This window comes from Gobio gobio (genome assembly GCF_949357685.1).
Source record: "Gobio gobio genome assembly, chromosome: 3".
Lineage (NCBI taxonomy): Eukaryota > Metazoa > Chordata > Actinopteri > Cypriniformes > Gobionidae > Gobio > Gobio gobio.
In genome coordinates, this window is record NC_137099.1 from 32,213,470 (window position 1) to 32,227,016 (window position 13,547).

Here is a 13,547-nt window from a genome sequence, read left to right on the forward strand (position 1 = left end):
TTTATCCAGACTCTTCAGACTGACTCTTCAAACTGTTACATTTACAGTTATTATTATTCTTTTACTAGGTCTAGTGTCAGTGGAAGTATATAATTAACCACTTTTTCTGATTGTAAATTATTCATTGCTAAGTTCAAAATACAACCCCAAATCAGAAAAAGTTGGGACAGTATGGAAAACGCAAAAAAAAAAAAAAAAGAAGTGATTTCTAAATTTACTTTGACTTGTATTTCATTGCAGACAATATGAACAAAAAATATTTCATGTTTTGTCTGGTCAACTTCATGTCATTTGTAAATATGCATCCTTTCCTGTCATTCCGACCTGTAACACATTTAAAAAAAAGTTGGGACAGTAAAGCATTTACCACTTTGTAATGTTGCCATTCCTTTTCACAACACTTAAAAGACGTTTAGGGACTGAAGACACCAAGTGATGAAGTGTTTCAGGTGTAATTTTGTCCCATTCTTCCTGCAAACAAGTCCTAAGGTGGGCAACAGTACGGGGTCTTCGTTGTCGCATTTTGCACTTCAAAATTCTCTATTGGAGACAGGTCGGGACTGCAGGCAGGCCAGTCAAGTACCCGTACCCTCTTCCTCCCAAGCCAGGACTTTGTAATGTGTGCAGAATGTGGTTTTGCATTGTCTTGTTGAAATATTCATGGACGTCCCTGGAAAAGATGTCTTCTTGAAGGCAGCATATTATGCTCCAAAATCTCGATGTACTTTTCAGCATTAATGGTGCCTTCACAGAAGTGCAAGTTACCTTTGCCAAGGGCACTGACACAACCCCATACCATGACAGACCCTGGCTTTTGGACTTGTTGCTGGTAACAGTCTGGATGATCCTTTTCTTCTTTGGTCCGGAGCACACGGCGTCCATTCCTCCCAAAAAATACCTCAAATACTGATTCATCTGACCACAGTACACGTTTCCACTGTGTGATGGTCCATCCCAGATGCCTCCGAGCCCAGAGAAGTCGACGGCACTTCTGGACACTGTTAACATAGGGCTTCCTTTTGGCACAGTACAGTTTTAACTGGAATTTGTGGATGTAACTACGTATTGTGGTACTTGACAAAGGTTTGCCAAAGTAGTCCTGAGCCCATTTGGTGATATCGCTTATAGATGAATGACGATTCTTGATGCAGTGCCGCCTGAGGGATCGGAGATCACGGTTGTTCAGCTTAGGCTTGCGCCCTTGTCCTTTACGCACTGAAATTCCTCCAGATTCCTTGAATCTTTTAATCATGTTATGCACTGTTGAATGTGAAATATCCAAATCTCTTCCTATCTTTCTTTGAGGAACATTGTTTTTAAACATTTCAATAATTTTCTCACGTATTTGTTGGCAAACTGGCGATCCTCTGCCCATCTTTGCTCCTAAAGGATTAGACCTTTCTTGGATGCTGCTTTTGTTCCAAATCATAATTACAATCACCTGTTGACATCACCTGTTTCAAATCACATCATTATTTAACCATTTTACCTCATTACTAGCCCTAAATTGCTGCTGTCCCAACTTTTTTTGAAATGTGTTGCAGGTCTGAATGACAGGAAAGGATGCATATTTACAAATGACATGAAGTTGACCAGACAAAACATGAAATATTTTGTGTTCATATTGTCTGCAATGAAATACAAGTCAAAGTAAATTTAGAGATCACTTCTTTTTTTTTATTTGCGTTTTCCATACTGTCCCAACTTTTTCTGATTTGGGGTTGTACAAAGAGGCAGACGAATCAAAATGCACTCACTTGTATATATCAGATGATGTGGAAGATAATATAATTTAATACAGAATTTCAAGGGAAGTCATAAGGTTTAACAAACTTTTAATTGACGTACAGTATCTGTGTCTTAGGACAGTCTATATTTGTTCTCTCTGTTTCTCTTTCTATGAACTCAGCAAAAAATTAAACGTTCCTATACAGTCCCTAAAAGATACTGTATGTTAAATATAACTTTGTAAAATCCAAATAAGCTTTGCAGATCAAAATTAGAAAGGGTTTAAACAATGTTTCATGCTTGTTCAGTGAACCATAAAAAATGATTGCACATGCAAATGCACCTGTGGAACAGTTCTTAAGACATTAACAGTTTACAGGCAGTAGACAATTAAGGACACAGTTATAAATAACTTAGGACACCAACGACTTTTGGTGGCAAAAAGTCACCTGCTTTAAGGTGCAATACAGCCACCTACGTTGGTATGTCAACCAGACATTTTTCAGTTACTGGCGCTGGATTATTTGTGTCATATTATCATATGTGCACTATTCATTTATAAATATTATGGCATTGTGGAATTTCCCAGAAGAAATAGCCAGGAGACAGAGGTCCAGTTCACATACATCCAAAGGGTCGTAGTTTATTTCCTGAACGTTACAGCCTAAACACAAAAAGGGGAAACAGGAAGTGTGTTATAACTTCTTCATATATTGACTGATTTTGATGAAACTTTACCTGTTTGTTAGTTGTAGGAGGCTGATCACATGGATGTGACTATTGTGAGTTAAAGTCATAGCCCCACCAACTGGTAGCAGGAAGTGTGTCACTTTCAAAATGCTTTGAAATCTCAGTCTTATTTTTATCCAATTTGCGTCAATCTTTGTCAGAATAATGTCAAGACGACTTTCTAATTTACAGTCATTATCTCAGACCAAGAGGAAGTTATTTTGGTTTGATTGTGGAGCTTTTGAAAAATCAGGCTCTTGATTTTTAACTCCTTCTCCTAAGTGATTTATTTGAGTCACACCAAAAGATTTCAACATGAAATTAAATATATTAAAGACAATATATTAAAGATGCTAAATTGTGAAGGGATATTGGATATCTCAAACGATGTTGCCATGGCTTCTTCATATCTTCTAAACAATAAATTATACACCCTTTATTTCTATACGATTTAAAATAAATATTAGAAATAAATACATTTTATTCTATTTTTTTAATTTAAGAAGTTTGTGTAAGTTAAAAATAGGCAGATTACTGCTATCTGGTTTAAATAAATAAATGAAATTCTAATTTAATACACAGTATAACCACAAGCATAGGCCTATTTTTAAACAGGGTTGAGAGAATTTGTGGCTGAGAACATTGTTTGCCAAATCACCGTTTTCAGGTATAATTTCTTTTAGTTGGTATTACATTTGGATGTATATATTTAGACATTATCAAAGACTAATTTCTGTCGCAGTATAGATTTCACTTTTTTACACTTTTGATGGTTTAGGGTTCAACCCTTTAATTACTGTGTGCTTTTGCCTGCATTAAAGGATAAGAAATCTCTTAGGCCTTGTCTTTTTCTAAGGTTGAATGACAAAATAAAATTTGTAGCTAATAATGTGTTGCTACTGTTACACAAACCATGTTCCCCGTTCACCACCTCAGAGACAGACAGCTGCCTTCTAAAAATCAGTATCCTTAGAAACGCTTTGAACAACTTAGAACGTCAGTGGAGAAAGGCATATACTGTAGTTCATACTATTGTAATACACTATATATACATAATTCACCTGCTATATCGCTGAACGTGACCACGTCGCCACGTTATTCGTCTCATCTTTCTCACAAGGGCTGAGCCATTTAACCCAGCGCATCACTCAGCACTGTAGATGCGTGGTCAAGACTATGAAACCTCAAACGGGGTCCCTTCACCTATTCTCCGATCTAGTTCCTCTTCTGGTGCACCAGAAAAGGGCTACTTTGGCTAATAAGCCTTGGTGACCTGAAACCACTGCGGGTCCCTCACTCAGCATGCTGAGACTGAGTTCGTGGGTGGTTTATGTTCTCTCATGAGGGCATGACTACGTTGGCGCATTGATTTGTCTTGCCTTTTTCGTAAGGGCTTGAGCGGTTGAGGATGACAGTGGGTGACACTCTGCCTCGCCCGGTCTCATTCACCACCTTCAGTTGCCAGCGGACAGCAGCGTGTGCCTTGAGAACTCTGTCCAACCGTGGAGACAGGAACAGTGCATCCGCAAAGTATTCACAGCACTTCACTTTTTCCACATTTTGATATGTACATGTCAAGACCACGAGACATTAACGAATGAAAAATGCAAGTAAGCCCATCCAGGCTACTAACAATATAGCATATAATTGGCAAAATGAAGGCTCAAGATAATGCAAGAAAGGATGACAGACAGAATAACAAACGATCCAAGTCTGTTAAAAGTATAGTAGGGGTAAAGTAATTATCTGGCAATATCTGGGAATAGAGTCTATATCATACTAGACACAAAAGAACTGTAATATTTTTCATAAACTGCGGCTATGGACTGACCTGTTCGTGGTCAGTTAATAGCCGCGTGTGGTGTCCAAGTTTGTAAATAAAGACTAAATAACAGCTTCTTATATACTTGTATAGCGATTTATTTCATTCATCTCTCTTTTGCTGGTGTACCTTTGTATTGTGTGACATGATAGTCCAGTGAAGGCGTGTTTAGGTCGGGTTTTACAGGAGTGGCGCGAGGCATGATTTCGGCCTCTGTGCTCGCGCTGGCCAGTGGAAAAGAGGCTAAAGAAGGCTTAAAGGCTCTGTCATTTCAAAGAATAGCACAACGGATGAGGCGCGCGGTGCGGAGCCAAACGAAAGTATAAACAAGGCTTAATGGATAAAGATGGCAGAAGAAGTCCATCTCATTCACGAGATGGACGTATGCGCATTACTTCGAGTTTGTCAGAGATAAGGACAAGAAGAATGTAATAGTCAAATGCAAATGCAGTAAAATGCAACCTGTCTCAAACCGAAAGAACTATCGACGTCACGAAATAGCACTACCAATTAAAAAAAAACATCTCTTGCACTTTGTGCATGATGGTTTTGTATTGTGAACCTCTTGAATTTAAAGATAATAAAATAAATGACAACATAAGAAAAGAACAAATGTGCATCTTGTCATGGCATTAGAGTTTACTTACAGTTCTGTTGTGTCTAATATGATATAGACCCTATTCCCAGATATTGCTAGGTAATCACTTTACCCCTCCCCTACCATACTTTTAACAGACTTGGATCGTTTGTGATTCTGTCTGTCATCCTTTCTTAAATTATCTTGAGGCTTCACTTTGCCAATTATATGCTATATTGTTAGTGTGGATAGCCCACAGTCATTATGCTACATCATATCGCCTTCTACTGGATGTGCAATGCTCTGTAGTAACCTACATTTTCATTTTAGAATGTTAAATTCTACTTCTGTAGTTATTTTGGTGAAAGTAACTCAAAAGTAATACAGGAGTAATGTAACGCATTACAATTCCGAGACAGTAATATTGTAAGCTAAATAATTACTTTTAAATAACAGTAACAAGTAATCTATAATGTATTACAGTTTGGAAGTAACTTGCACAACACTGATAATGACAACGTGAAAGAAGTTTGTTTGAAATTTGCAAAAGTGCAAATTTATTAAAAATAAAAACGAGAAAAAAAAATCACATGTACATACAGTGAGGAAAATAAGTATTTGAACACCCTGCTATTTTGCATGTTGTCCCACTTAGAAATCATGGAGGGGTCTGAAATTGTCATCGTAGGTGCATGTCCACTGTGAGAGACATAAAAAAAAAAAAAGATCCAGAAATCACAATGTATGATTCTTTAACTATTTATTTGTATGATACAGCTGCAAATAAGTATTTGAACACCTGAGAAAATCAATGTTAATATTTGGTACAGTAGCCTTTGTTTGCAATTAGAGGTCAAACGTTTCCTGTAGTTTTTCAACAGGTTTGCACACACTGCAGGAGGGATTTTGGCCCACTCCTCCACACAGATCTTCTCTAGATCAGTCAGGTTTCTGGCCTGTCGTTGAGAAACACAGAGTTTGAGCTCCCTCCAAAGATTCTCTATTGGGTTTAGGTCTGGAGACTGGCTAGGCCACGCCAGAACCTTGATATGCTTCTTACAGAGCCACTCCTTGGTTATCCTGGCTGTGTGCTTCGGGTCATTGTCATGTTGGAAGACCCAGCCTCGACCCATCTTCAATGCTCTAACTGAGGGAAGGAGGTTGTTCCCCCAAATCTCGCAATACATGGCCCCGGTTGCCCTGTCCCATGTGCAGAAAAACACCCCCAAAGCATGATGCTACCATCCCCATGCTTCCCAGTAGGGATGGTGTTCTTGGGATGGTCCTCACCATTCTTCTTCCTCCAAACACGTTTAGTGGAATTATGACCAAAAAGTTCTATTTTGGTCTCATCTGACCACATGACTTTCTCCCATGACTCCTCTGGATCATCCAAATGGTCATTGGCAAACTTAAGACGGGCCTGGACATGTGCTGGTTTAAGCAGGGTAACCTTCCGTGCCATGCATGATTTCAAACCATGACATCTTAGTGTATTACCAACAGTAACCTTGGAAACGGTGGTCCCAGCTCTTTTCAGGTCATTGACCAGCTCCTCCCGTGTAGTTCTGTGCTGATTTCTCACCTTTCATAGGATCATTGAGACCCCACGAGGTGAGATCTTGCATGGAGGCCCAGTCCGAGGGAGATTGACAGTCATGTTTAGCTTCTTCCATTTTCTAATGATTGCTCCAACAGTGGACCTTTTTTCACCAAGCTGCTTGGCAATTTCCCTGTAGCCCTTTCCAGCCTTGTGGAGGTGTACAATTTTGTCTCTAGTGTCTTTGGACAGCTCTTTGGCCTTGGCCATGTTAGAAGTTGGATTCCTACTGATTGTATGGGGTGGACAGGTGTCTTTATGCAGCTAACGACCTCAAACAGGTGCATCTAATTTAGGATAATAAATGGAGTGGAGGTGGACATTTTAAAGGCAGACTAACAGGTCTTTGAGGGTCAGAATTCTAGCTGATAGACAGGTGTTCAAATACTTATTTGCAGCTGTATCATACAAATATATATATAGTTAAAAAATAGTTAAAAAATCATACATTGTGATTTCTGGATTTTCTTTTTTTTTTATTATGTCTCTCACAGTGGACATGCACCTACGATGACAATTTCAGACCCCTCCATGATTTCTAAGTGGGAGAACTTGCAAAATAGCAGGGTGTTCAAATACTTATTTTCCTCACTGTAAGTATTCAGAGCCTTTGCTCAATACTTTGTTGAAGCACCTTTGGCACCAATTACAACCTCAAGTCTTTTTGAGTATGATGCTTCAAGCTTGGGGGGGTTCATGCTTCACTGTAGGGATGGTATTGGCCAGATGATGAGCGGTGACCTGGTTTCCTCCAGACATGACGCTTGCCATTCAGGCCAAAGAGTTAAAACTTTGTTTCATTAGACCAGAGAATTTTGCTTTTCATGGTCGAGAGTCCTTCAGGTGCCGTTTGGCAAACTCCAGGCGGGCTGTCATGTGCCTTTGTAGTAGTGAGTAGTGGCTTCGGTCTGGCCACTGTACCATACAGGCCTGATTTGAGGAGAGCTGCAGAGATGGTTGTTCTTCTGGAAGGTTCTCCTCTCTCCACAGAGAAACGTTGGAGCTCTGTCAGAGTGACCATCTTGGTCACCTCCGTGATTAAGGCCCTTCTCCCCCGATCGCTCAGTTTGGATGGGCGATCAGCTCTAGGAAGAGTCCTGGTGGTTCCAAACTTTTTCCATTTACGGATGATGGAGGCTACTGTGCTCATTGGGACCTTCAATGCTGCAGAAATTTTTCTGTACCCTTCCCCAGATCTGTGCCTCAATACAATCCTGTATCACAGGTCTACAGAAAATTCCTTGAACTTCATGGCTTAGTTTGTGCTCTGATATGCACTGTTAACTTTGGAACCTTATATAGACAGGTGTGTGCCTTTCCAAATCATGTCCAATCAACTGAATTTACCACAAGTGGACTCCAATCAAGTTGTAGAAACATCTCAAGGATAATCAGTGGAGACAGGATGCACCTGAGCTCAATTTTGAGTGTCATGGCAAAGGCCTGGATGTGGCTTCCACAGTGTTCCGTTTCCAATAAAAAGGGCACTCTTTCCCAGTGTTATCCAATAGTTTCATTGAGTGGGTCATGCGGGGCAGCAGTGATTGACACTCTCTGCATAAGCTTCCGTAACCAAGACGTTTTTAATCTTGTTATTGATTAATTATTTTCATCTTATTAACTGTTTTGGTAACACTTTACGGTAAGGTACATGAATTATCAGGAATTCATACATTAATTTATGCATGATTTATGCATTTCTACATGCATTAATATCTCATGAATCATCAGGAACTAACAGGAGTTCAAAGTCTTTCATTCATGACTTCATGGATGAACAACACCTTAATTAAAACATTAACTAAGATGGATACATCATCATGAATTATGATGTATTATGCATGATCATTACGCTTTCTATGTTCAGAAAAACATTGGTCTAATTCATGCATGTAAGACTACTTGAAATTATGTTTTATTTATTTTATTTATTCGGAGGAGCACATTCAGATAATTAACCTAATTAATGGGCTACTTTGGGTTCGGGCCAAAATTCAGAGCTCGGAGCCCTCCCCCGGACAGTGCACCAAATATGCATAACCTTTACTCTATTTTGAAGGGTCAAGGGTCAAGTCAAACATCACTTGCCTCTTCATCAGACACATATCCTTCAAGAATGATTTTATGTTCAATATTAAAATAAGAATCAATGATAATCAAGTTATAACCATTTCCTACATTTGATAAATCAGTTCTCTATATTTAATGAGTGATTTTGGATATTTTAGTATTATATTTGCTGTGATTTTGGATCCACATTCTTTAGGTGCTGCTCTGATGTCAGGCAACTGTCCTTGGTGTGTAAAAACACTCTGGGAGTGAGAAGGCCCACAGCATGTGTTTAACTATATGTCTTCCTAAAGTGACCTTAGGGTCACATATGTTACAGGTCTACGTGACTCTTTGGGGACTCCGAGAAATGTACCTCTTTTATATGCTTTTCTTACTAAATAGAATAAATTCACTTCTGTACTAAATGTAGTATCAGCATGTTTTGGAGAAGTGCTTTGTTGATAGTTAGTTAAGATGTTCTCAACCTTGAGGAAACTGTTATTCTCTGGAGCATTGTGTGTATGTGCGTTGCATGATCTGTGCAGATCCAGTATTGGAGATGGGCTTTTCGGCAGGCGATGCTAGACCTGGAGGCGCCTTTCTATGACCTCCGAGGTCACTGCGATCTAAATCTAGGCCTGAGCGACATCGAGTCTACGCATTTTTAGTGATATATGCTCCTATCTGTCTACGTGTGGAAAGTTGCTTACATTTCATGTTGTTAGAACCAATCAGAATCATTCCACATGGCAGTAATGACGTGGCTAGACCTTGAAAACAGTATAACTGTTCAGAAAATTGTATGTACGTTAGGCGGAGACGGGGAGACTGTTAGAGGGATTGGGCCAACAAACTCCTCTTGAGCTGGCTTCTGCTGATGAAACTGAAAACTATTCTTCAGTAAATTTTTCTTTAATGAATCTCACTCCTGACTCTTGGTCTTCATTTTTCACTATTGGTCATGGGTCCTAAGCTGTTACCCCAACAATTTAATGTAGCTAATGTAAGTGTGAACTTGTGAATTATTAAAAGAATATTAAAAGATCCACATTACCTTATGCATGCACAGGCTAGACCAGTATATTAATTGATGTGATTAACTAAAGTTTTTCATTAATCATGATCTCTGAGTTAAGCATGTTCATGCTTCTTCATAATAGCCTACAGGTAAATGGTCAGACCCCAAAATTAGCCAATCACAGGTAGCACATAGCACATGAATTCTGTTGACATTCAAATACTTCCTGATCTCATACAGAGCAGACGTGCCTTCTATGTGCTCCCCGCTCTGCTTTGGCGCTGATCTTTTTGTCTTTTTTTCTTGACTCCCTGCTTGCTGGACTCCTGAAAATACTGAAATGGAATTAATTAACTGGTCTCTCAGCGCGATTGACAAGATTTTCTCACTAAGGAAGGGTGCACCGGGAGAACCCACCTGCCCGGACGGGACCTTCGCCGCGGGCTACACACGGGACGCCTGGAACAGCTGGCAAGTCCTGTGCCTGGAAGTCCTGTCCGTGGAGGATGTGGAGGATTTATTCATAATTGGCATTATGATAGCGGGGTTCCTATTTCTCGGCCTTGGGATTGCCCTGACCTATCGGAAGATTGGTAAGACAGCTGCCAGTAAATTCACCCAGCCGCTGTCTGTGGAAATTAAAGAGTGCTTCGGGGCTGTGTGTGACCGACTGAAGGTATTAGATCAAAGAGTGACACTGATTGAGGAACTGTATCATAACATCTCAGCCCGGACTGCGGAGACGCAGGGAAGAGTGGGCTCCATCGGGGGTCAGGCTAGTGAACTGCTATGCAGTATGTCTGGTCTGACCATGAAATTGGATGAAATGTCCAAGTCCATTCATGAACCGGACGCTCGCCACTGACGCTGAGGATCAGAACGGATTGATTGATTATGGTCCGGAAAATTGCCGAAGATCAGCTAAATGGATTAAGATATTGACCCCCTCCTTCCCTCACCCCACCGTCCAGCTTGTCCCTATCTCTCTCGGTTGGGAGGTCAGCTTGACAGCTGGGTCCTGCTATCTTGCTATCGTTCCCTGTGCACTGCCATATCTCCCTTCAAGGACAAGCCACAGAACTGAACTCGAAAACATCTTAAGTTATGGCTAACATTCTCACACAACACAGGAATCTTCAAGACTCTTATTTGCATCATACAGTCCTCACCCCCATCCCTGCCCCCATCCAACCGTCTGCCCTCCCCTTTCCTGCTTCCTATCTCCCTTACTCAGTCCCAACAAAAAATCCCATCACGAGACCACGTGTACTGTGTGTACTATGTATGTTATGTTTGCATGTAAGCTTTGCAATCTGCATTTCTTTTTTTTAAATAGCTGCGGCTCGGAGGCTTGCTCCAAACTCATTTTGTTGCATTGTACTTGAACATGTGTAATGACAATAAACTTGAATCTAATCTAATCTAATACAGTAGTCATTAACTAAGCATTAGCTTCTCCTGATTTCATTCTTCATTCTGTAATCATTGTTACAGAACTATTGTGTAGGTCAAAACTCACGAAGGCGAAGGAGAACTTGTAACAGGAACTTTAATAACAGAACTCACAGGGAACACTCAGAAACACCAGTATACAGGGACGTTGACGGACAAACACTGAGGGGAAACTGAGGACTAAATACACAGGGCTAACAAGGTGATTGACTAGACACAGGTGAACAGAATGAACTCATAATGAAGAGGGAGTGGAGGGAAAACAGAATAAAGGAACAAACTCAAAGACAATCAAAACAGACTAGACATATAACATTATGCCCCCTCTGAGTAGGCACGTCCTCGTGCCGTAAAGGGAACACCTGAGGAGGGAGGGTGGGGGCTCAGGAGGAGGACGTGGAAACAAACAGGAAATAACAAAAAGTCCAAAACAAAGAAAACCAGTCCATGGGGGAGCTGAAGGTGGGAGGAGCCAGTGGGGAGCCTGGAGCAGGAGAAGCCAGGTGATATGTCAGAGGCCAGCCAGGACGAGGCGGGACGATGAAGCAGCCACTGATGGAGACACTGGAGGAGCTGTTGGGTCGATGAACCCGCATGAGACCGGAGGCCCTGGACACTGAGGTGGAGCCGCAGCGATGAGCGTCCGAGGTGGAGCTGGATAACCGCAGGACAGAGGCTGAGCCGTTGGGACCGAGGACGAAGGCGGAGCTGAGGGGAAGGTGGAGCCAGACTAAGCCGAAGGTGCAGGCAGGTCAACAACTGACCAAGGCGGAGCCGGAGAGACGAGGGAGCCCGGAGAAGCCGTATGGCCGGATGTTTCCGGTGGAGGAGACAGAGCATAGCCGAAGTTTCGACGGGCCGCGGTGGAGTGCAGGGTGCAGAGACTGGCGGCTACGACAGGCGATCCTCTGTGCCGGCTGGAGCTGATGGACTGAGGACACGGGGCGGGTCCACACAGCATGTGGGCAGAGCAGAGGGGCTGAAGGACATCAGCGGAGGCAGGGCTGAGGAACTGGCTGACTGATGAGGTGGGTGAAGGAGGCTGGGCGGGAATTCTTGACACAAAGGAGACTCTGGAGAAGCTTGGGACAGCTGTAGAAACTGGAGGCGCTAAAAAAGTCTATAAAATTGTCCACAAAATATTTCTTTAATTCCTCTAAATAGCCGCCAGAGGTCCTTGTTGCTCCCACCGCGGCGGGGTGGTGGGCGTGGTTCCTTTCCCAACCCTCTAGCTCCACAAGTACTCCCTCCACGTAGGGATGAAACGGTATGGAAATTTAACATCACGATTATAGTGACCCAAATTATCACGGTTATCAATATTATCACGGTTTTGTTCAAACGAGATGAAAGTGTTCAAAAAGAACTGATGCACACACTTAAAACATTTCAACAAGTTTTATATTTGAAAATCAACAAACAACAAATAAATCAAGCAGCTCTATGCACTTTTTTAAGCTAGATTCAGTGGGATTTCCTTCCTTAATGGCCGTCGTCAATAGCAACGCATAACGCATAAATAATAATAATTTGTCGTAAATATAATCTCTAATATTATCTCTGATGAGAATATTGCTTGAGAATATATTTACAGTGTTCAGCAATGATGCATTTAAATCTAGCATATTTTGTGTTAGAGCCCAAACAGTATCCAAGTGAAATAATGCATATCCATATTCCATATGATTTGACAGTTTATTTTATTAAATATCAAAATGTGTGCATCATACCTGACACCTAAATGATCACTTTACAGTCAGTTTTATGACTGTCATTCTCTTCAAATGCTGAAGTTTGAAACGTGTAACGTTACCATTGTTGTATGTAACTTTAGAGACGGTCCCTAAATTCACCAGCGTTATGCCAGTCATGTCAGATGCGCTGTGCTTCTGCTGTGTTTTTAAAACCATTTTCGCTGCTGAAATAGAACAAAAACAGTACAACCACTATATAATGAATGAATCTCCTGCATACATCGCACGTTTATCTCTGCTTTTAGTGTAGATTTCAGCGAGTAAGAGCGGCGTGCGCTCTGAATGAAACTCCGGCTAATCTGAACGCCTCTGATTATGAGACATTGCATTCATAAACTCAATAGAAACACGTGTGAGTGGTTATAATGCGCAACGCGATTATAACAGATGGCTTTTGAGAAGACTATTATAAGTTCAACAGCCAGAGTGACTAGTGTGCAGCCGAAATAACTTTACACCCGCAAATGGCGGTTGTTAATGTCAAGCCCTGATTATTATCCCTTAAATGTTAGTCTTGACTAAATTTGTTCGTTCGCTTCACGTTATTATTTCCCAGATGTAGTTTTGGTATTGAGGTCAAAGTCCACTTGCCGTTCGTAGTTTTGAAGTGTTTCCCCTATTACAGTGACTTTCTTCTGGCATGTTCTGCAGACAGGGTGACCATCTTAGATTAAGTTTCCCTCAGGACTTTTGTAAAAGCCAAAATATGACCACACCTCAGATTTGGTCCTTTTAGAGGCTGAACAATCCCCAGAAGTGCTGTCACTGCCTTCTGCCATTTCTTATCATTCAAAAAACAGCGGTGCTGCGCCTGA

General features: G+C 41.2%; 1 protein-coding gene across 1 annotated transcript in view; it reads right to left on the minus strand.

The window, feature by feature from the left end:
* Positions 1-13,547, minus strand: part of LOC307123967 (radixin) — a 267,415-nt gene that overhangs the window by 34,006 nt on the left and 219,862 nt on the right. The gene's annotated exons all lie outside the window — the stretch shown is intronic.